Source organism: Oncorhynchus mykiss, chromosome 15 (genome assembly GCF_057628025.1).
Source record: "Oncorhynchus mykiss isolate SJ-2025 chromosome 15, ASM5762802v1, whole genome shotgun sequence".
Lineage (NCBI taxonomy): Eukaryota > Metazoa > Chordata > Actinopteri > Salmoniformes > Salmonidae > Oncorhynchus > Oncorhynchus mykiss.
In genome coordinates, this window is record NC_143036.1 from 10,065,013 (window position 1) to 10,086,832 (window position 21,820).

At 41.8% G+C, this 21,820-nt stretch overlaps 1 pseudogene across 1 annotated transcript in view; it reads left to right on the forward strand.

The window, feature by feature from the left end:
- Positions 1-11,142: 11,142 nt before the first annotated feature.
- The window catches only part of LOC110489564 (neuropilin and tolloid-like protein 1), a 200,766-nt pseudogene continuing 190,088 nt past the window's right edge, over positions 11,143-21,820 (forward strand). Inside the window, exons 1-4 of the transcript XR_016487006.1 lie at positions 11,143-12,215; positions 12,868-12,921; positions 13,053-13,187; positions 14,506-14,754. The product of XR_016487006.1 is annotated as a neuropilin and tolloid-like protein 1 (transcript). The remainder of the gene's footprint in view (positions 12,216-12,867; positions 12,922-13,052; positions 13,188-14,505; positions 14,755-21,820) is intronic.

Sequence of the window (21,820 nt, forward strand, 5' to 3'; positions counted from 1 at the left end):
AAGGATGAGTGAAGGAGGCTTTGTTGCGAAATAGGAAGCGGATTCTAGATTTAATTTTGGATTGGAGATGCTTAATGTGAGTCTGAGAGGAGAGTTTACAGTGTCACCAGACACCTAGTTACTTGTAGTTGTCCACATATTCTAAGTCAGAACTGTCCAGAGTAGTGATGCTAGTCGGGCGGGCGGGTGTGGGCAGCAATCGGTTGAAGAGCATGCATTTAGTTTTACTATCATTTAAAAGCAGTTGGAGGCCACAGAAGGAGTGTTGTATGGCATTGAAGCTCATTTTGAGGATTGTTTGTGTCCAAAAAGGGCCAGATGTATACAGAATGGTGTCGTATGCATAGAGGTGGATCAGAGAGTCACCAGCAGCAAGAGCGACATCATTGATGTATACAGAGAAAAGAGATTTGAACCCTGTGGCACCCCCATTGAGACTGCCAACGGGCCCTCCGATTCGACACACTGAACTCTATCTGAGAAGTAGTTGGTAAACCAGGCGAGGCAGTCATTTGAGAAACCAAGGCTATTGAGTCGGCCAATAGGAATGCGGTGATTGACAGAGTCGAAAGCCTTGACCAGGTCGATGAAGACGGCTGCCCAGTACTGTATTTTATCGATGGCGGTAATGATATTGTTTAGGCCCTAAAGGAACTGCACCCATGACCAGCTCTGGAACCAGATTGCATAGAGCAGAAGGTGCAGTGGGATTCAAAATGGTTGGTGATCTGTTTGTTAACTTGGCTTTCAAAGATTTTAGAAAGGCAGGGCAGGATGGATATAGGTCTATAACAGTTTGGGTCTAGAGTGTCTCCCCTTTGAAGAGGGGGATGACTGTGGCAGCTTTCCATTCTTTGGAGATCTCAAGGGGGGGGGACTTGGGCAAGTTCTGCAGGGGGTGCAGAGCTGTTGGCCGGGGTAGGGGTAGCCAGGTGGAAAGCATGGCCAGCCGTAGAAAAATGCTTATTGAAATGATCGATTATCGTAGATTTATCGATGATGACAGTGTTTCCTAGCCTCAGTGCAATGGGCAGCTGGGAGGAGGTGCTCTTATTCTCCATGGACTTTACAGTGTACCAAAACTTTTTGGAATTAGTGCTACAGGAGGCACATTTCTGCTTGAATAAGCTAGCTTCCTAACTGACTGTGTATATGGGTTCCTGACTTCCCTGACAAGTTGCAAATCGCGGGGGCTATTCTTTTTTTAATTTAAAATTATTTTTTTTTACCCCTGTTTCTCCCCAATTTCGTGGTATCCAATTGTTGTAGTAGCTACTATCTTGTCTCATTGCTACAACCCCCGTACGGGCTCGGGAGAGACGAAGGCTGAATGTCCTGCGTCCTCCGATACACAACCCAACCAGCCGTACTGCTTCTTAACACAGCGCGCATCCAACCCGGAAGCCAGCCGCACCAATGTGTCGGAGGCTACACCGTGCACCTGGCAACCTTGGCTAGCGCGCACTGCGCCCGGCCCGCCACAGGAGTCGCTGGTGCGCGATGAGACAAGAAGATCCCTACCGACCAATCCCTCCCTAACCCGGACGACGCTAGGCCAATTGTGCGTAGCCCCACGGACCTCCCGGTCGTGTCCGGTTACGACAGAGCCTGGGCGCGAACCCAGGGACTCTGATGGCACAGCTGGCGCTGCAGTACAGCGCCCTTAACCACTGCGCCACCCGGGAGGCCATCGCGGGGGCTATTCGATGCTGATGCAGAACACCACAGGATGTTTTTGTGCTGGTCAAGGACAGTCAAGTCTGGGGTGAACCAAGAGCTATATCTGTTCTTAGCTCTACAGTTTTGAATGGGGCATGCTTATTTAATATGGTGAGGAAAGCACTTTTAAAGAGCAACCAGGCATCCTCTATAGATGGGATGAGGTCAATATCCTTCCAGGATACCCGGGCCAAGTCGATTAGAAAGGCCTGCTCGCTGAAGTGTTTTAAGGAACGTTTGACAGTGATGAGGAGTGGTCGTTTGACTGCGGACCCATTACGGATGCAGGCAATGAGGCAGTGATCGCTGAGATCCTGGTTGAAGACAGCAGAGGTGTATTTAGAGGGCAAGTTGGTCAGGATGATGTCTATGAGGGTGCCCATGGTTACTGATTTAAGGTTGTACCTGGTAGGTTCCTTGATCATTTGTGTGAGATTGAGGGCATCTAGCATAGACTGTAGTACGGCCGGGGTGTTAAGCATATCCCAGTTTAGGTCACCTAACTGTAATAAATCTAAAGATATATGGGGGGCAATCAATTAACATATGGTGTCCAGGGCACAGCTGTGGGCTGAGGGGGGTCTATAACAAGCAACGGTGAGATTAATTTCTGGAAAGGTGCATTTTTAAATGTAGAAGCTCAAATTGTTTGGGTACGGACCTGGACAGTATGACAGAACTCTGCAGGCTATCTCTGCAGTAAATTGCAACTCCGCCCCCTTTGGTAGTTCTATCTTGTCGGGAAATGTTGTTGTTGGGGATTGAAATTTCAGGATTTTTGGTGTCCTTCCTAAGCCAGGATTCAGACACGGCTAGGACATCCATGTTGGCGGAGTGTGCTAAAGCAGTGGATAAAAAAAACTTAGGGAGGAGGCTTCTGATATTAACATACATGAAACCAAGGCTTTTACGGTTACAGAAGTCAACAAATGAGAGCGCCTGTGGAATAGGAGTGGTGCTGGGGGCTACAGGGCCTGGGTTAACGTCTACATTCAGAGGATGAGTAGGATAAGAGTACAGCTAAAGGCTAAAAGAACTGGTCGTCTAGTGCGTTCGGAACAGAGAGTTAAAGGAGCAGATTTCTGGGTGTGCAATAATAGATTCAGGGCATAATGTACAGACAAGGGTATGGTAGGATGATGAGTACAGTGGAGGTAAACCTAGGCATTGAGTGACGATGAGAGAGGTTTTGTCTCTAGAGGCACCAGTTAAGCCAGGTGAGGTCACCGCATGTGTGGGGGGAGGGACAAAAGGGCTATCTAAGGCATATTGGGAAGGACTGAGTGCTCTACAGTGAAATAAGACATTAATAACTAACCAAAACAGCAATAGACAGTGACCATAGTGAGTAGCAATAGGTGAGTCAGGGAGCCGGTTCAGTTGTCGCTACAACGCTAGGCAAACTGGAGACAAGGCAATTCAGAAAGCTAGTGGGCCGGAGCTAGCAGATGGGCCTTCGGCGACGTCGGAACGGAAAAGCCTGTTGAAACCACCTTGGATGATTATGTCGGCAGACCAGTCGGTGGGATCGGCGGGGCTCCATGTCGGCAGTAAAGGGTCAAGGCAAATTGGCAAAAGAGGTATTGTAGCCCAATAATTAGCTGGTGGACCTCTTTGGCTAGCCGGGAGATGGGCCTAGCTCGAGGCTAGCTCAAGGCTAACTGGTGCTTTCTTCGGGACAGAGACATTAGCCAGGAGTAACCACTCAGATTGCAGCTAGCTAGCTGCGATGATCCAGTGTTAAGGTTCAGAGCTTGCGGTAGGAATCTGGAGATGTGGTAAGGAAAAAGCAGTCCGATATGCTCTGGGTTGATATTGCGCTGTGCATACTGGCAGGTATTGACCAAGCTGAGGCTGACTGGTGTCCGAGTTAACGGTGAAGACCGCTAGCAGTGGCTAACTGACTACTAGCTAGTAGCTAGTTAGCTGGCTAGCTGCTGATGGGGGTTCCAGTTCTATAGTATAAAAATTGCAGATCCGTACCACATTGGGTGAGGCGGGTTGTAGGAGAGTATATTAGGTCAGTAGATGGAAAGTGAGATTAAAATAAATACTAAATACAGTATATACAAAAAAAAACGAGGAAAACGCTGTTTTACACGGGACAGGACGGGACAAGACAATGAAGATCTGTGAAGTTATTTGGATTTTTTACGAATTATCTTTGAAAGACAGAGTCCTGAAACAGGGAAGTTTCTTTTTTTGCTGAGATTATTTTATTTGGTGACTTTTACTTTTACTTGAGACGTTTTCTATTAACCTGTCTACGATACTGGTTCCCAATTGGGGATCAACCCTCCCACGTTCAGCTGAAATGGTGGCGCATGGAACGCAAAAATATTCTTAAAAATATTTAACCTCCACACATTAACAAGTCCAATAGCTCAAATGAAAGATAAACACCTTGTTCATCTAGCCAGCAAGTCAGATTTCTAAAATGTTTTACGGCGAAAACATAGCACATATATATGTAAAACCACCACCAGACACAGCTCATTTCAATAGCCAAAACATGCAATCAACAAACGCAGGATTAAAAAATAAATCGCTCACTAACCTTTTGAAAATCTTCATCAGATGACAGTAATATGACATATTACACAGTACATATATTTTTTTTTCAATAATATGCCATTTATATCCATAAATGTCCATTTACAGTGAGTTCACCTTCAGAAATTACTCAAAAATGCCCGCAGGAAATCTATGTAGCGCGGCAAGATAACGTAAATAGACATCATAAACTTTGACTAAATATACATGTTCTACATATAGTTAGAAAGATACACTGCTTCTTTATGCAACCGCTGTGTTAGATTTATTTTTAACGTTACAGAAATCGCACACTATTCCATATGCTGAGACAGCGCTCAGTTCCAAGCTACATTTCCACGTAATGTTGGAGTCAACAGAAACACAGATTTAAGCATAAATATTCCCTTACCTTCGATGGTCTTCGTTCAGAATGTTCTGGAAGGCTTCATACTTACCCAATACATCGTTTGGTTTCAAGTCTTGCGTCTTTGTATTAGCTACTGCTAATAACATCAGCTGAAATGCACCCAAAACGTCCTCTGGTCCGGAAAAGTTGCGCATCAAAACTTCAAAATTACACATTATATGTCGACTAAACAGGTCAAACTAAGTGCAGAAGCAAGCTTTATGATGTTTTAGACACGCAAAACAAACTTCAATTCAATCGGCCATCGTCTGCCCTTCTCTTGAGTGCTGGAAACAAAGGAATGGCTGGGACCAATTCGCGCCCATACGCACAGCCTATTCTCTCGTGGCACGCACTAATTTCACTCCCATAGGGTCAATTCTCGCGGGATTTGAACGATTCAAAGCTCTAATGAAAGAGGACATCTAGCGGAAGAGATAGAAAGTGTCCCCAGAATCATAGCTGGTTGGGAAGGGTGGGGGCCATGACGTCAAAGTTGCTCCAACTTTCATGGCCACAAAAACTAGTTTGGAAGAATGCCTGCCCTGTGAGTTCTGCTATACTTACAGACATAATTCCAACGGTTTTAGAATCTTTAGAGTGTTTTCTATCTATTTATTTGCATATATTAGCAATTTTTGACAGATTTTTTTTCCAGTTTACTAGGGGTACCCAATCTCTCCAAAGGGGGCGTATGTCTGCCATATCCTTAACAGGTATCTTTACTTCTACTCAAGTATGACAATTGGAAGCTTTTTCCACCACTGGCCCTTCTTGCCTTGTCTCTCAGATCTTACACAGCTTTGTGGAAATTACCCGTGTCTCTGATGTTTAGGCCGAGGTTTGTATAGTTTTTTTGTGTGCTCTAGGGCAGTGGTTCCCAAACTTTTATAGTTCCGCACCCATTCAAACATTCAACCTCCAACTGCCCAGCATACTCGCAAATGTTGTTTTTTGCCATAATTGTAAGCCTGCCACACACACACACTATACGATACATTAATTAGGCATAAGAATGAGTGTGAGATTTTGTCACAACCCAGCTCGTGGGAAGTGACAAAGAGCTCTTATAGGACCAGGGCACAAATAATAATATACAGTGCCTTGCGAAAGTATTCGGTCCCCTTGAACTTTGCGACCTTTTGCCACATTTCAGGCTTCAAACATAAAGATATAAAACTGTATTTTTTTGTGAAGAATCAGCAACAAGTGGGACACAATCATGAAGTGGAACGACATTTATTGGATATTTCAAACTTTTTTAACAAATCAAAAACTGAAAAATTGGGCGTGCAAAATTATTCAGCCTCTTTACTTTCAGTGCAGCAAACTCTCTCCAGAAGTTCAGTGAGGATCTCTGAATGATCCAATGTTGACCTAAATGACTAATGATGATAAATACAATCCACCTGTGTGTAATCAAGTCTCCGTATAAATGCACCTGCACTGTGATAGTCTCAGAGGTCCGTTAAAAGCGCAGAGAGCATCATGAAGAACAAGGAACACACCAGGCAGGTCCGAGATACTGTTGTGAAGAAGTTTAAAGCCGGATTTGGATACAAAACGATTTCCCAAGCTTTAAACATCCCAATGAGCACTGTGCAAGTGAATGAAGAAATGATGAAATGATGAAACCAAAATTGAACTTTTTGGCAACAATGCAAATCGTTATGTTTGGCGTAAAAGCAACACAGCTGAACACACCATCCCCACTGTCAAACATGGTGGTGGCAGCATCATGGTTTGGGCCTGCTTTTCTTCAGCAGGTACAGGGAAGATGGTTAAAATTGATGGGAAGATGGATGGAGCCAAATACAGGACCATTCTGGAAGAAAACCTGATGGAGTCTGCAAAAGGCCTGAGACTGGGACGGAGATTTGTCTTCCAACAAGACAATGATCCAAAACATAAAGCAAAATCTACAATGGAATGGTTCAAAAATAAACATATCCAGGTGTTAGAATGGCCAAGTCAAAGTCCAGACCTGAATCCAATCGAGAATCTGTGGAAAGAACTGAAAACTGCTGTTCACAAATGCTCTCCATCCAACCTCACTGAGCTCGAGCTGTTTTGCAAGGAGGAATGGGAAAAAATGTCAGTCTCTCGATGTGCAAAACTGATAGAGACATACCCCAAGCGACTTACAGCTGTAATCGCAGCAAAAGGTGGCGCTACAAAGTATTAACTTAAGGGGGCTGAATAATTTTGCACGCCCAATTTTTCAGTTTTTGATTTGTTAAAAAGTTTGAAATATCCAATAAATGTCGTTCCACTTCATGATTGTGTCCCACTTGTTGTTGATTCTTCACAAAAAAATACAGTTTTATATCTTTATGTTTGAAGCCTGAAATGTGGCAAAAGGTCACAAAGTTCAAGGGGGCCGAATACTTTCGCAAGGCACTGTAATAATAATCAATAATTTTGCTCTTTATTTAGCCATCTTACATAGGTACGTGGTTTAAAAAGGCATCAATGTCTTAACAGCCAAAGCAGAATACTCTGAGCGCAGCCCAATCCAGAAATCTGGCAGTGGCTTCTGATTAAATTCCATTTTCACAGAACCGCTTGTTGCAATTTCGATGAGGCTCTCTGGTTCAGATATCGGTAAGTGGACTGGAGGCAGGGCATGAAAGGGATAACGAATCCAGTTGGTTGTGTTGTCCGTTTCGGGAAAGTACCTGCGTATTTGCGCACCCAGCACGCTATATCTCATTTGACATTGTCCTTAAGCTTGAGTTCATTTGCACACAAAAAATAATACAATGATGGAAAGACCTGTGTGTTGTTCTTGTTAATGCAGACAGAGAAGAGCTCCAACTTCTTAATCATAGCCTAGATTCAGATTATTCAGGCGAGAAAAAACATCACCCTGATAGGCCAGTCGTGTGAGAAACTCATCATCATGCAAGTGTTCAGACAAGTGAAAATTATGGTCAGTAAAGAAAACTTTAACCTCATCTCTCAATTTTAAAAAACGTGTCAAAAAACGAGCCCATTGATAACCCGTGCACTTCTGTATGTTGTAAAAGCGTTACATGATCGCTGCCCATATCATTGAATAATGCAGAAAATACACGAGAGTTCAGAGGCCTTGCTTTAACAAAGTTAACCATTTTCACTGTAGTATCAAAAACGTCTTTCAAGCTATCAGGCATTCCCTTGGTAGCTAGAGCCTCTCTGTGGATGTTGCAGTGTATCCAAGTGGCATCAGAAGCAACTGCTTGCACGAGCATTACCACTCCACTATGTCTCCCTGTCATGGCTTTTGCGCCATCAGTACAGATACCAACACATCTTGACCACCAAAGTCCATTTGATGTCACAAAGCTGTCCAGTACTTTAAAAATATCCTCTCCTGTTGTCCTGGTTTCCAGTGGTTTGCAGAAGAGGATGTCTTCCTTAATTGACCACCCATAAACATAATGGACATATACCAGGAGCTGTGCCAGGCCCAGGTCAACCTGTCTGTTGACTCATCCAGCTGTAATGCATAGAATTCACTGGCTTGTATGCGAAACAGTAATTGTTTTAAAACATCTCATGTCATGTCTCTGATGCGTTGTGAAACAGTGCTTTTTGATGAAGACATTGTCTGTATAGTTTTTGGGTTCTTTTCCCCCAGCATTGTCCCAGCCATATCCACGGCAGCAGAAAGAATGAAGTCCTCCACAATAGTATGGGGCTTGCCTGTCCTAGCCACTCGGTAGCTCACCAAACAAGGACATTTCTTGTCCCCAAACTTTTGAACGTAGTGTATAACACACTGTGGCTGAGGAAAGGCACTACTCCCAATATAAGTGAACCCCAAATCATTGTATTTCTCATCATATTTGCGCCTCTTTGATGGTCCACCGTCCCTGTCTGTTGTTCGGTGCTTTCCCGGGTAAGGGGGCAGTAGCTCTTCGGCTGCATCAGATTCACAACTGTCAGTGTCCATGCTAGCTGGGATAACAACAAATGTAGAATTACTGATGCTAGCATTGGATGTGCTCGTGGAAGCAGAACAACTTGTCGTCGACAGGTGCAGGTGTAGTACTGCTGGTAGTAGCAGTACTACCTGTAGAGCTGGTATCTGTCTCTATGGATGCAGAACAACTTGTGTCGTCGACAGGTGCAGGTGTAGTACTGCTGGTAGTAGCAGTACTACCTGTAGAGCTGGTATGTGTCTCTATGGATGCAGAACAACTTGTGTCGTCGACAGGTGCAGGTGTAGTACTGCTGGTAGTAGCAGTACTACCTGTAGAGCTGGTATGTGTCTCTATGGATGCAGAACAACTTGTGTCGTCGACAGGTGCAGGTGTAGTACTGCTGGTAGTAGCAGTACTACCTGTAGAGCTGGTATGTGTCTCTATGGATGCAGAACAACTTGTGTCGTCGACAGGTGCAGGTGTAGTACTGCTGGTAGTAGCAGTACTACCTGTAGAGCTGGTATGTGTCTCTATGGAAGCAGAACAACTTGTGTCGTCGACAGGTGCAGGTGTAGTACTGCTGGTAATAGCAGTACTACCTGTAGAGCTGGTATGTGTCTCTATGGATGCAGGCCTTCCTTTTTTTCACCATTCATACATTTTCGAGCGAACGGAATGAGCAGCAGCTACGTTTGACTACATACATACAGACCGTTAGTGGAATTCCCGCGAGAGAGTAACGGTTAATGTGATTGGATTTTAACTAGTTGATTAAGCTATCTCAATGGGCTGTTTGAAAATGTGAATGACATTTTTATTTGCCGTATCCCCGACAGCATTGCTGGTACTCCTAGGTTTTTTGAAATAGCCACTCTAGGGCCTCAGTATCTAGATGGAATTTGTATTTGTGGTCCTGGCGACGGGGACCTTTTTTTGTAATACCATTATTTTGTCTTACTGAGATTTACTGTCAGGGCCCAGGTCTGACAGAATCTGTGCAGAAGATCTAGGTGCTGCTGTAGGCCCTCCTTGGTTTGGGACAAAAGCACCAGATCATCAGCATTCTAGTAGGGTGAGGCCAGGTGCTGCAGACTGTTCTAGTGCCCGCGCCAATTCTGTGATATATATGTTGAAGAGGGTGGGGCTTAAACTGCATCCCTGTCTCATCCCACAGCCGTGTGGAAATGTTTATTTTTTGCCTCATTCTCTCTCTCTTTCTATCTCCCCGTTTCTCTCAAAATGCAAAGAGTGGCGTAATGAAGACAAACCCAAGATGCTAAATTAAAATACAACTATTTTTATTCTACTGTCAGAGTACATTTTAAACAGCAGTCTTCCTCATACCCCTTCAGTTCATTTGTAGTTCAAACATCTCTAAAAAAAATACATTTGCACCACTGCATCAACACTTCCCTCACCTGGGACTAAATTAACGGAGCTAGCTAGCTAGCTCTCCTCTGTAACAGCTGATTCAAGATCAGTTATCCTTAGTTGTAAACGACAACGACTATCACCTAAACAACAAAACTGTCCTTAGACCAGTTAGTTGTATATCAATTGTGGGGGGAAACAGAGGTTGAACGTGATGCTGTGGTGACAGGGCAAGTACACTCCTGTGCCATCTTGTCAGAGGACCGACTACAAGGATGCAGTGATGATGTAACCTATCAGCATGGCCTGAGCAGAATCTGTTGAGTCGGTTATTATAATGGATGAAACAGCATCACTGATATGTTATTCTGTCTGATTCAGTTCTCTGACCTTGCTCACTAAATTGTCCAGATCCAAGCTAGAGCAGAGACAACGGGCAACTTCAATGACCTCAGTTGAACTGCTGTTGTCATGCCATGCAGAGTTGAGTCGGGAGAGAGAGAGGATCAGGGGGAGGAGGCATTAATGCAGTTAATTGGAAAGGCGGTGAAGAGATGGGTATTGTTAATAGAAAACAGGTTTAATCAACAGCAAAATCGTGTGTGGAGAATGATCTTGTTTTAGCTCCATAAGCACTAGCAATGATTGATGTCATTAGGCTAGGCTACCGAAAGCACAGCAAGGAGATAAAAAAGGCTTTATTCTTCCTGCAGACAACAGAAAAGTATGGAATGTTGCCATTTTTGTGGGGAAGATAAATATGTAGATGGATTTATAGCTCTACATACAATTTTCATGTGAGCTATTTTATTTATTATAAATACACTGGAAATATACCAGTAATGCTTAATGCTGATTAACTGCATAATCAGAGCCAGGATTTACCTATGAATTGAACATTATACAAAAGAAAAATCGACATTTGGCCAAAACAGAAGATAAAAAACCCGTCATAGTGGATGTTCAGCAATTCCCGAATGCATTGAGCTGTGGTGTCCATATGCATATGCTACATTCTAATCCACCCGACCTCGCCATGTTGGCGGGAGGCAGATAGTCACTCAATCTATTCCAAACGTCAGGTGTTTCTACCTGGAGTTGCTGATATAGTTTACGGTATCCTGACATCTATCTGCTCTCGCTTGTTTCTTCCATTTCCTCCCACAGGGTGCGTTTTTCTGTTCACCTTTTACATTTTCGCTCAGAGTGCCGCCGACTGAGGTGTTGGATTCTGCAGTCTCCTTGCAGAGAGAAAGAGCGAGCGCGTCTTAAAGAAACAACCACCTCCTCCCGGTAGTTTTTTTCTACTCCTCCGTGGCGCTAACATCGGGGAAGTTAGATTATATTCGTGAAACAAAGTAGCCTAGTTTTCGTTTTCGTACTGTATTGTTTGCACGAGTGTGGTAAAATTGTAATGAAGGTGGTTTGTAAGCTTGCCCAGTTGTTAGAGGAACGAATAGATGACCCAACGGTTGGAGGAATGCGATAATGTGCATCAACTCTTTCTTGGTGGGTGCAGAGAGAGAGAGAGCGAGCGTGAGAGAGCGAGCGTGAGAAACCAGCCAGTCGCCGGAGTAGACTGGAGGATGCTGTACAAACACTGCTCTACGAACACTCCTTGTAGCTTGAGGGAATAGATGAAGAAAGGATGAGATAAACACGTTGCGACTTTTGTTATCTAAGTTGATAGCCGGAGGCTTTACGCATCGCGGAACAGTGCAAACAGTTCGGAGAATGTGTTTAGGAGGATGGATGCCCACGCGCCACTAGGATTTTTTTTGTTTCCAGGTAAAGGGATAGAAGAATAACAACTAAAGCTACCGTTTTTTTCACCCTGAATCTGTTTCATCGGAAGATTGTAAAGGTGCAGCGATCAGGGAAGGCTGATGACGGACCTATTCATCCGGTCAGTGCAGCAGAAGCACCAAAAGGTTCTGGAACCATTTGGATGGAATTCGGGCAAATGTTTAGACTTTCTTTTGGTTTTATATGAAACTGGTGACTAGTAGTTGCGATTTTTCTCTCTCTGGAATTTTGATATTCTCATTCAATAAATTAGAACTGCGAGGAAGACATTTGCCAGGTTATCAATTGTATACATTTCTATTTTATTTTTGGGAAGGTGGAATGGTATTGCGGTTTGCTGTACATTTTGCATCTACCTTAGAATTGAATCGTTTTCTCTTGAAGTATTCCTTTATCTAAATGGAATTAGTTGAGTCTAAAGCCCTCTGTGAAAGGTACAGACATGGTATATGGGCACAGCCTCCTTCACGGTAAGTCACTTCTATTGAACATAATACACTGCCTTGCGCCTTCCTCGAATACCTTCTTTTGTGTAGCTTAGGCTAGCCCAATATTCATGATTTTATGAGTTGACGTAGAATTCTGGTTGCTTATAGCTGTCAATTCACGTATAGTGGGAGATGTGTAACGAATGTGATATTCATGCAACCATACCCCTTAACAATTTGTATGGCATCTACTGTACTATTAAAGCAGCATACGTTGGCTATTTTTCCATAGCATTACATGCAGATACATTATGGTATAGCCTGAAGTCTGCGGGTGAATATGTTTTCAATGTGTTTGATGAATAGGGCATTAAAGCCTAGTTATGTGTTGCCCGGGTCTGATCTATGGTACAGTGTAATAGGTGTGTATGTTTGGCTGTTCGTTCCGCGTCCAATTCTATTCAAAAAAGTTGAGGAACTTTGGACAGTCAATTGTTTCCAAATGACATCTTTTGATTTAAAAAACCCTTTTAAAAAGGGCAATGTAACACTCTAGCCATGCACGATAAATGCAATATTTGGAATTATTCAGAGTATTATGTCATAGGCCTAGCCTACATCTATGTTGAATGAATGCAAATAAAGACATTTGTATTATTCACAAAACAAAATGAATGTGCTTATCTTGTTGCAGTTGTTGCAAGTCTACTCATACTTGGGTTGTCTGGGGCAACGAAGAAGGAAGCACGTAAGGCACTCTAGCACTATCACTACTCTACTCTCTCTCTCTCTCTCTCTCTCTCTCTCTCTCTCTTTATATTTCTCTCTATATTTCTATATATCTATATAATCAACTTCACTCTGCTATTGGGTTTTCAGTGAAGAACAATTCGGGAGTGAAGCCTGCAGGTCAATGTGGCACCTGGGTGAAGGAAGGAGACGGCGGACTGTTCACTTCTCCCAACTACCCCAGCAAATACCCCCCAGGAATAGAGTGTGTTTACATCATTGAAGGTGAATAGTTGGCACAGTAACTAACTTTTCTCAATGTAAAGCCATTTATGGCATTTGTTCAGATCAATAGATGCCATCCTCTAAACAAATAGTGCATTTTTTTTTCAATTCAACGGCAGGAATAACAAAAACAGAGTTTGGTCCCTTGATTTTTATAGCCTTTTAGCACTGAAATCAGACTCTGAAATAGTGTTTCAGGAACCTTAATCTTTATCATCTTAGATCCAGGCGAGAAATCAAAACCATGTGTCTGTTAAACTGCTCGTTTGTCTCCTTGAGTTCAGGCGTCAGTGAATGTGGTTGGGCTGAAGTTGCTCTGTGGATGGATGTCTCTCCTCATGTTTCAGAGAGAAATCTGGACCAGCTGTTGAGGTGTGTTCATAGTAGAACTGATGGGATTGGCCAGTTCAGTTGCTGTGCTGTTGATGTTTGTCTGACGATGGTAATGAAATCAGACGGCGAGTTGCAATCTCAGACGTTTAATTTAAGTTCCCGGGAGGTTTATATTTGATTCATCAGTGGGGGGAGATTAGGTTACGGCCCTGATGATATTAACAAAAATGAATACACGAAAGAGCATTTCTATTGAGAGACTATTGCTGGACTGGAGGAACTATACTAGAACTATATTATCTGGTTTGTACTAGACTGAACTGGATTTATAGATGTGGATGATGGTCCAGACTGTTAGCCTGTTCCACCATCCTGACCTGACCGAATGTAAGCTGGTGAGATCAGCATGGTGGAAGGAGGCAACCAGACTTTACCCATACTGATAATTAGGATAGAAATAGAAGATGCTTGTTTGAAATACTTGGAATGTGTTTCACCGGTTCCAAAAAAGTCACAACAGATTGGGTTTTATTAGTGGTTCATTCAGGTCACTCCAAGACAACATACAGTGTGCATCTATCTACATTGCAAAGCTAAATTATTCAAAATGAATTAATCTTAATATCACACTACTTAATGCCGTGTTCGCCATGTGTTACATGCCTTATTTAACTAGCCAGTTTAAAACAATTTCTTATTTACAATGACGGCCTACACCAGCCAAACCCAGACGACGCTGGGCCAATTGTGTGCCACCCTATGGGACTCCCAATCACTGCCAGTTAGGATACAACCTGGATTCGAACCAGGGTGTCTGTAGTGTCGCCTCAAGCTCTGAGATGCAGTACCTTAGACCGCTGCGCTACTCAGGAGCCGCTGTGCCACTATAGGCCTACAGCATTATGTAATATAGCTAGATATACGATAAAGAGTATGAGCATTATATTCACTATCTGTGTTATCTATTCTCTCTTGTCTCCTCCAGCTCCTCCCAGGCTGTGCATTCATCTGTTCTTTAATGAGAGGTATTCTATCGAGCCTTCATGGGAATGTAAATTTGACAACATTGAGGTGCGGGACGGCCCCTTTGGCTTCTCCCCAGTAATCGGACGTTACTGTGGCCAGACGATCCCTCCCTTCATCAGGAGCAGTGGACGGTACCTCTGGGTAAAATTTGTTTCTGATGGCGAACTGGAGGCGATTGGATTTTCGGTGAATTACAACTTCACTGCAGGTAAGAATCAACACGAAGTATTCGCACTACATGAGCAATCTCAACATGCCGAAAGGCAACCGAGTGATGGTGTTGACACGGCAAAATTCAGGAGTTCAATTGGTTCACAGAAATGTCTAACAACAGTCTGTTCACACCCTCTCTACTAAACAACATAATATATTTCCTTAGCACACAAAGTATGGTGCTATCAGCTCCTAGCCTCCAGCCATGGTGACAGGCAGACAGGCAGGCTAACGACATGTGTTGCCGTAGTAACATATATATAAAACTGACGGTGTGGAGATTTAGTTTGACAGCTTTCGATCAGAGTTCTCTAGTAACTGTGTTGTTCGCGGGGGTACTGGAGGGGGTAGCAGAGGGAAGGTGAATAAGCACGACAGGCTAATCTGTACTGTTGAATACTATCCTCCCAATTACCCCCCTCTGCGTGCCGCGAGAAGCCTTGACTTTGAGTCATCTTTTGGCTGGTTTCCCATTAACCGAGCAGCTCATGATTTATGACCACCTTGGTTTGATATCCACTCTGTTCTCCAATAGGCTGTATGGAGTGTACCCTCGGCTGGGTCATGGTTTAATAGCACTATCAACTTTAGTGTGTGGTCGAGGGTTGATGGGAACACTGCCCGCAGCACCGTGATATGTAGGAGCATTTTTAACTTTGGATGTCATCTGCAGAATTATGTTCCACGGAGAGAGAGAAAATATATATTTTCTAACCCACATTCTGTGTGTAGCCATCCCTCTTTCCCTTCCTAAAATACACGGCCAAAAAAAACTATTTATGTATTGTTTTGCCAATGGCCCATAACATTGTCCTCGGACACTGTTTTACTTTGGAACGAATAGCTTTGGTTGTGTTTCAGATGATGTTGTGCCCTAATAGAAGTGAATGGCAAATAATGGTTTGAGTCACTTTCATTGTAAATAACAACAATATGTTTCTGATCACTTCTACATTCATGTGGATGCTTCCCTTGTTACAGATACTCTAGAACGAATCTTGTATAATGATGAGTGGGAAAGGCATTTAAATAGCATACCCCCCCCCCCAAGAAATGCTAACCTCCTCTAATATTAGTAATTGTGAGAGGTTAGCATTTTTTCGGGGGTATGATCTTTGTGCCTTTATAGCTTTCTCACTCATCATTATTCATGATTCATTCATGATTATCCGTAATCATGGTAGCATCCACATTTACAGTAGTCGTTTTTATGCCACTATTAAATCATTTCTGGGTTACAATTAAGTACCTTACTGTAATAGGGAAAGAAGAAAAAAATCTCAAGCATTTTTTTTCCTTAGGACTGTTTGAGACTGGTCTGAGTTGGGAAGGGAAAAATGAAAACGAGCTGTTATTGGCAGAGAGGTTTAGAACTCTCTTTCTTATTGGTCTATTAACTCATTTACCAATGGTGAAACTCCCGCCCACGCCGAGGTGCTGATTAGAAGGTCCTGTGTAGATTGGATTTTCATCCAGAAACTGTCAGGAAATAACACCGATCAAATGTTTTCAGACTTTTACACTGTTGGTTTCATCAGCTGTTGTAACAATATGATATAAAACACAGCTAAAACTGAATTTTGACTGCACTGGATCTTTAATGTAGAAGTGTTCAGAAACATTATATTCTTATTTACAATAAAAGTGATTCCAAATTGACACAATACCTTAATTTACCATTCATTTCTATTGGGCACAACATAATCTGAAACACAACCAAAACAAACTGCCAATGCATTCAACAAGTTTGTAGTCACAAGCTTTATGTCGTCTTTGCGTGCTATGAATTTTAGTCCAAGCACTAAACTTTTGACTGCTTTAATACACATATGGGTAAATTTGTCCAAACACTTGTAAAACTTCAGACTGGGGGGGACGAGACACATAAAGTGGGTTCATTTCTAAACGGTAAAACAGAGATGTATGAAAATATCCCGAAATAAAAGGTGACATTCTGTACTGTCGACCTCATATGAAACGTCTGATTTCAAATCCGAAATGCTGGAGTATAGAGCCAAATTAAAAGTTGTAGCTTCACTGTCCAAATAAATAGGTAGAGGAGTGTGCCTCTTTTTACCACACACAATGCTTTCCCATAGACCCAAATACATTGACCTTTCATCCTAGATCAATTGATTAGACTTGATATAATGGGGTGAAGAAGCGATCAGATTGCTGTTCTGTACGTTAAAGGTCATTCTATGTCATGAAGAAAGATGGGAAACGATGGGGGAGGGGGGGGGGGGGTATTGGTGTAGTCCAGTTAGAGTCAGGCTGATGGAGTGCATGTGTTTTCCTATATGTCTCCATAGAATGTTGGGGTTATCTTTGAAAACCTGCTGTTTGCTGGTGGAGCCTCTTCTCAGATTCCTGAGTGAGAGAGGGGGAAAAAACACATCTCCCTCTGTCTTGATAAGAAATAGCTGTGGCATATGATTAGCATAATTAAAGAAGATAAAAGTCTTGGATTCACTCGACTTGATGCTCCAAAATCTGGCTGTGCGGAGAGAGAGGCTCACATCTGCCTCTGCTTGGCTAATGCTGCTAGCACATGCTAATTCACACTGGGCTATTCAAGATGAATGAAAAGCAAGGGGAGAGGAGGAGGAGGAGAGAAAGAGAGCGAGAGAAAGATTCTACACCTTTCCCTCACCTTATCTTCTCCCTCGCTTTTCATTCATCTGAAGTGTCCTATCTGAGGAGAGGGGAGAGGGGGAGAAGGAGGAGAGGCGAGGGAAAGAGAACATAAGTAAAAGAATGAAAAGAATGATGAAGAACAGGTTTTTTCATTCACCGTGTCATCCCGTGTCATCCCGTGTCATCCCGTCCCACCTGGAGATGAAAGACATCGCAGTCTTTATGAGATCAGCCTTCAGGTTCACATGATTCCATCCTTCGTACTGTACAGAAGAGTACTAGGACTGGATGGAACTTGACAGGAAATATCACTATTGACTATTGTAATCTAATGTAACAGAAATTAGTCCTAGTATTTTCTGGCTTTTGGGGTAGACTCTTTACACTTTTATCCATTATTTATACAGGTGATCCCATAACAGTTGAACGTAGAAAAGCATGTTTTGGGAGTTTAGAGAAATTCTACAGTGATACCTTTAACACCGATCCAGCAACTGGTTAGAACCCTTTCCTGCAGTCAAATGACTGGTGGCCTCATGAGTGGGATGTTATTCATATTTTTCATCATTGTATAATTAAGCAATAAGGCACGAGGGTGTATGGTTTATGGCCAATATACCACGGCTAAGTGCTGTTGTTATGCACGACGCATCGCGGAGTGCCTGGACACAGCCCTTAGCCGTGGTATATTGGTCATATACCACAAACCCCAGAGGTGCCTTACTGCTATTGAAAACTGGTTACCAACTTAATTAGAGCAGTAAAAATAAATGTTTTGTCATACCCGTGGCATACGGTCTGATCTACCACGGCTGTCAGCCAATCAGCATTCAGGGTTCGAACCACCCAGTTTATAACAAACTCTTTTCTTTTTACAGCCGAAAATCAGATGTTTCTATGTCAAACGACTTTGTTATATTTCAGTCTTCTATGATCTATTTAAAGTGTAATCTTAGGATGCAAACTCAAAATATAAGACATTCCAACTCTATATCTGACATGCTCTCTTTTTTTATGCCCATAACTTTGTGTGTGAGGTGTATACTTTTGTTTCAAAGTAGATTTGGGTATCAAGAAACCCTCTGTGAGACCCTGATTTAGCCCACAACAGAAAAAGGTTTTAAGTGAGGTGAGGAGACTAAACTGATGTTTGGAATCCTGTCATGTTAGGTTCTGTTGTACACAAGGTGCTAAACTAAATGTGCAGGTACAGCAGCACACTCACTGTCATTCCATTCCAATCGCACTGTCAAGCGCATCATCAGCAGGATATGCTGTCTGAATTATAACTATCAAAGGAGTTAGGGAATAGTTTGTCTGAACAACTATGGTCCTGTATGGTTCAGTTGGTAAAGCCATGCTCTCGCTTGAAACACCACGATTGTAGGTTTGATTCTTTGTCAAATGGATGCGCGCATGACTGTAAGTCACATTGGATAAACACGTCTGTTAAATTGTATATATTACTATGTATTTATTGTATATATTACTATGTATTTATTGTATATATTACTATGTATTTATTGTATATATTACTGTGTATTTATTGTATATATTACTATGTATGTATTGTATATATTACTATGTATGTATTGTATATATTACTATGTATTTATTGTATATATTACTATATATGTATTGTATATATTACTATGTATGTATTGTATATATTACTATGTATTTATTGTATATATTACTATGTATTTATTGTATATATTACTATGTATGTATTGTATATATTACTATGTATTTATTGTATATATTACTATGTATTTATTGTATATATTACTATGTATTTATTGTATATATTACTGTGTATTTATTGTATATATTACTATGTATTTATTGTATATATTACTATGTATTTATTGTATATATTACTATGTATGTATTGTATATATTACTGTGTATTTATTGTATATATTACTATGTATTTATTGTATATATTACTATGTATTTATTGTATATATTACTATGTATTTATTGTATATATTACTATGTATGTATTGTATATATTACTATGTATTTATTGTATATATTACTATGTATGTATTGTATATATTACTATGTATTTATTGTATATATTACTATGTATTTATTGTATATATTACTATGTATGTATTGTATATATTACTATGTATTTATTGTATATATTACTATGTATGTATTGTATATATTACTATGTATGTATTGTATATATTACTATGTATTTATTGTATATATTACTATGTATTTATTGTATATATTACTATGTATGTATTGTATATATTACTATGTATTTATTGTATATATTACTATGTATGTATTGTATATATTACTATGTATGTATTGTATATATTACTATGTATTTATTGTATATATTACTATATATGTATTGTATATATTACTATATATGTATTGTATATATTACTATGTATTTGTTGTTATCGTCGGTTAAGTGGAAGATTAACACATATTGAAAATAAAAGTGTGGCTAAGACAGTGCTGTATTAACTTCTTATAGGCTACAGTTTGACAATCAAGTCAGCAATTCGAGTATTTGGGACTATAAGGTTATATCTGTATTTTTGTCGAAATGTAGTTATTGACATAGCCTTGTTCTGTTGAATGTTCTCTACCTATATAAACTAAGCCAAAAAAAGAAACGTCCTCTCACTGTCAACTGCAAACTTAACATGTGTAAATATTTGTATGAATATAACAAGATTCAACAGATGAGACATAAACTGAACAAGTTCCACAGACATGTGACTAACATAAATTGAATAATGTGTCCCTGAACAAAGGGGGGGTCAAAATCAAAAGTAACAGTCAGTATCTGGTGTGGCCACCAGCTGCATTAAGTACTGCAGTGCATCTCCTCCTCATGGACTGCACCAGATTTGCCAGTTCTTGCTATGAGATGTTACCCCACTCTTCCACCAAGGCACCTGCAAGATCCCGGACATTTCTGGGTTGAAGGTCCCTAGCCCTCACCCACCGATCCAACAGGTGCCAGACGTGCTCAATGGGATTGAGATGTGGGCTCTATGCTGGCCATGGCAGAACACTGACATTCCTGTCTTGCAGGAAATCACACACAGATAGAGCAGTATGCCTCGTGGCATTCTCATGCTAGAGGGTCATGTCAGGATGAGCCTGCTGGAAGGGTACCACATGAGGGAATAGGATGTCCTCCCTGTAATGCACAGCGTTGAGATTGCCTGCAATGACAAGAAGCTCAGTGCGATGATGCTATGACACACCACCCCAGACCATTTAAAAAAAATATATATATATATATATATTTTTTTACCTTTATTTAACTAGGCAAGTCAGTTAAGAACAAATTCTTATTTTCAATGACGGCCTAGGAACAGTTGGTTAACTGCCTGTTCAGGGGCAGAACGACAGATTTGTACCTTGTCAGCTCGGGGATTTGAACTTGCAACCTTTCGGTTACTAGTCCAACACTCTAACCACTAGGCTACCCTGCCGCCCCATGACAGACCCTCCACCTCCAAATCGTTCCCGCTGCATAGTACAAGCCTCGGTGTAGCGCTCATTCCTTCGACGATAAACTTGAATCCGACCATCACCCCTGGTGAGACAAAACCGCCTCGTCAGTGAAGAGCACTTTTTGCCAGTCCTGTCTGGTCCAGTGACGGTGGATTTGTGCCTATAGGCGATGTTGTTGCCGGTGATGTCTGGTCAGGACCTGCCTTACAACAGGCCCTTACAAGCCCTCAGTCCAGCCTCTCACAGCCTATTTCAGACAGTCTGAGCACTGACTATCCTACCGATCCTCGACTTCGGCGATGTCATCTACAAAATTGCTTCCAACACTCTACTCAGCAAACTGGATGCAGTTTATCACAGTGCCATCCGTTTTGTCACTAAAGCACCTTATACCACCCACCACTGCGACTTGTATGCTCTAGTCGGCTGGCCCTCGCTACATATTCGTCGCCAGACCCACTGGCTCCAGGTCATCTACAAGTCCATGCTAGGTAAAGCTCCGCCTTATCTCAGTTCACTGGTTACGATGGCAACACCCATCCGTAGCACGCGCTCCAGCAGGTGTATCTCACTGATCATCCCTAAAGCCAACACCTCATTTGGCCGCCTTTCGTTCCAGTTCTCTGCTGCCTGTGATTGGAACGAATTGCAAAAATCGCTGAAGTTGGAGACTTTTATCTCCCTCACCAACTTCAAACATCTGCTATCTGAGCAGCTAACCGATCGCTGCAGCTGTACATAGTCTATTGGTAAATAGCCCACCCATTTTCACCTACCTCATCCCCATACTGTTTTTATTTATTTATTTTTCTGCTCTTTTGCACACCAATATCTCTATCTCTACCTTTACATAACCATCTGATCATTTATCACTCCAGTGTTAATCTGCATAATTGTAATTATTTGCCTACCTTCTCATGCCTTTT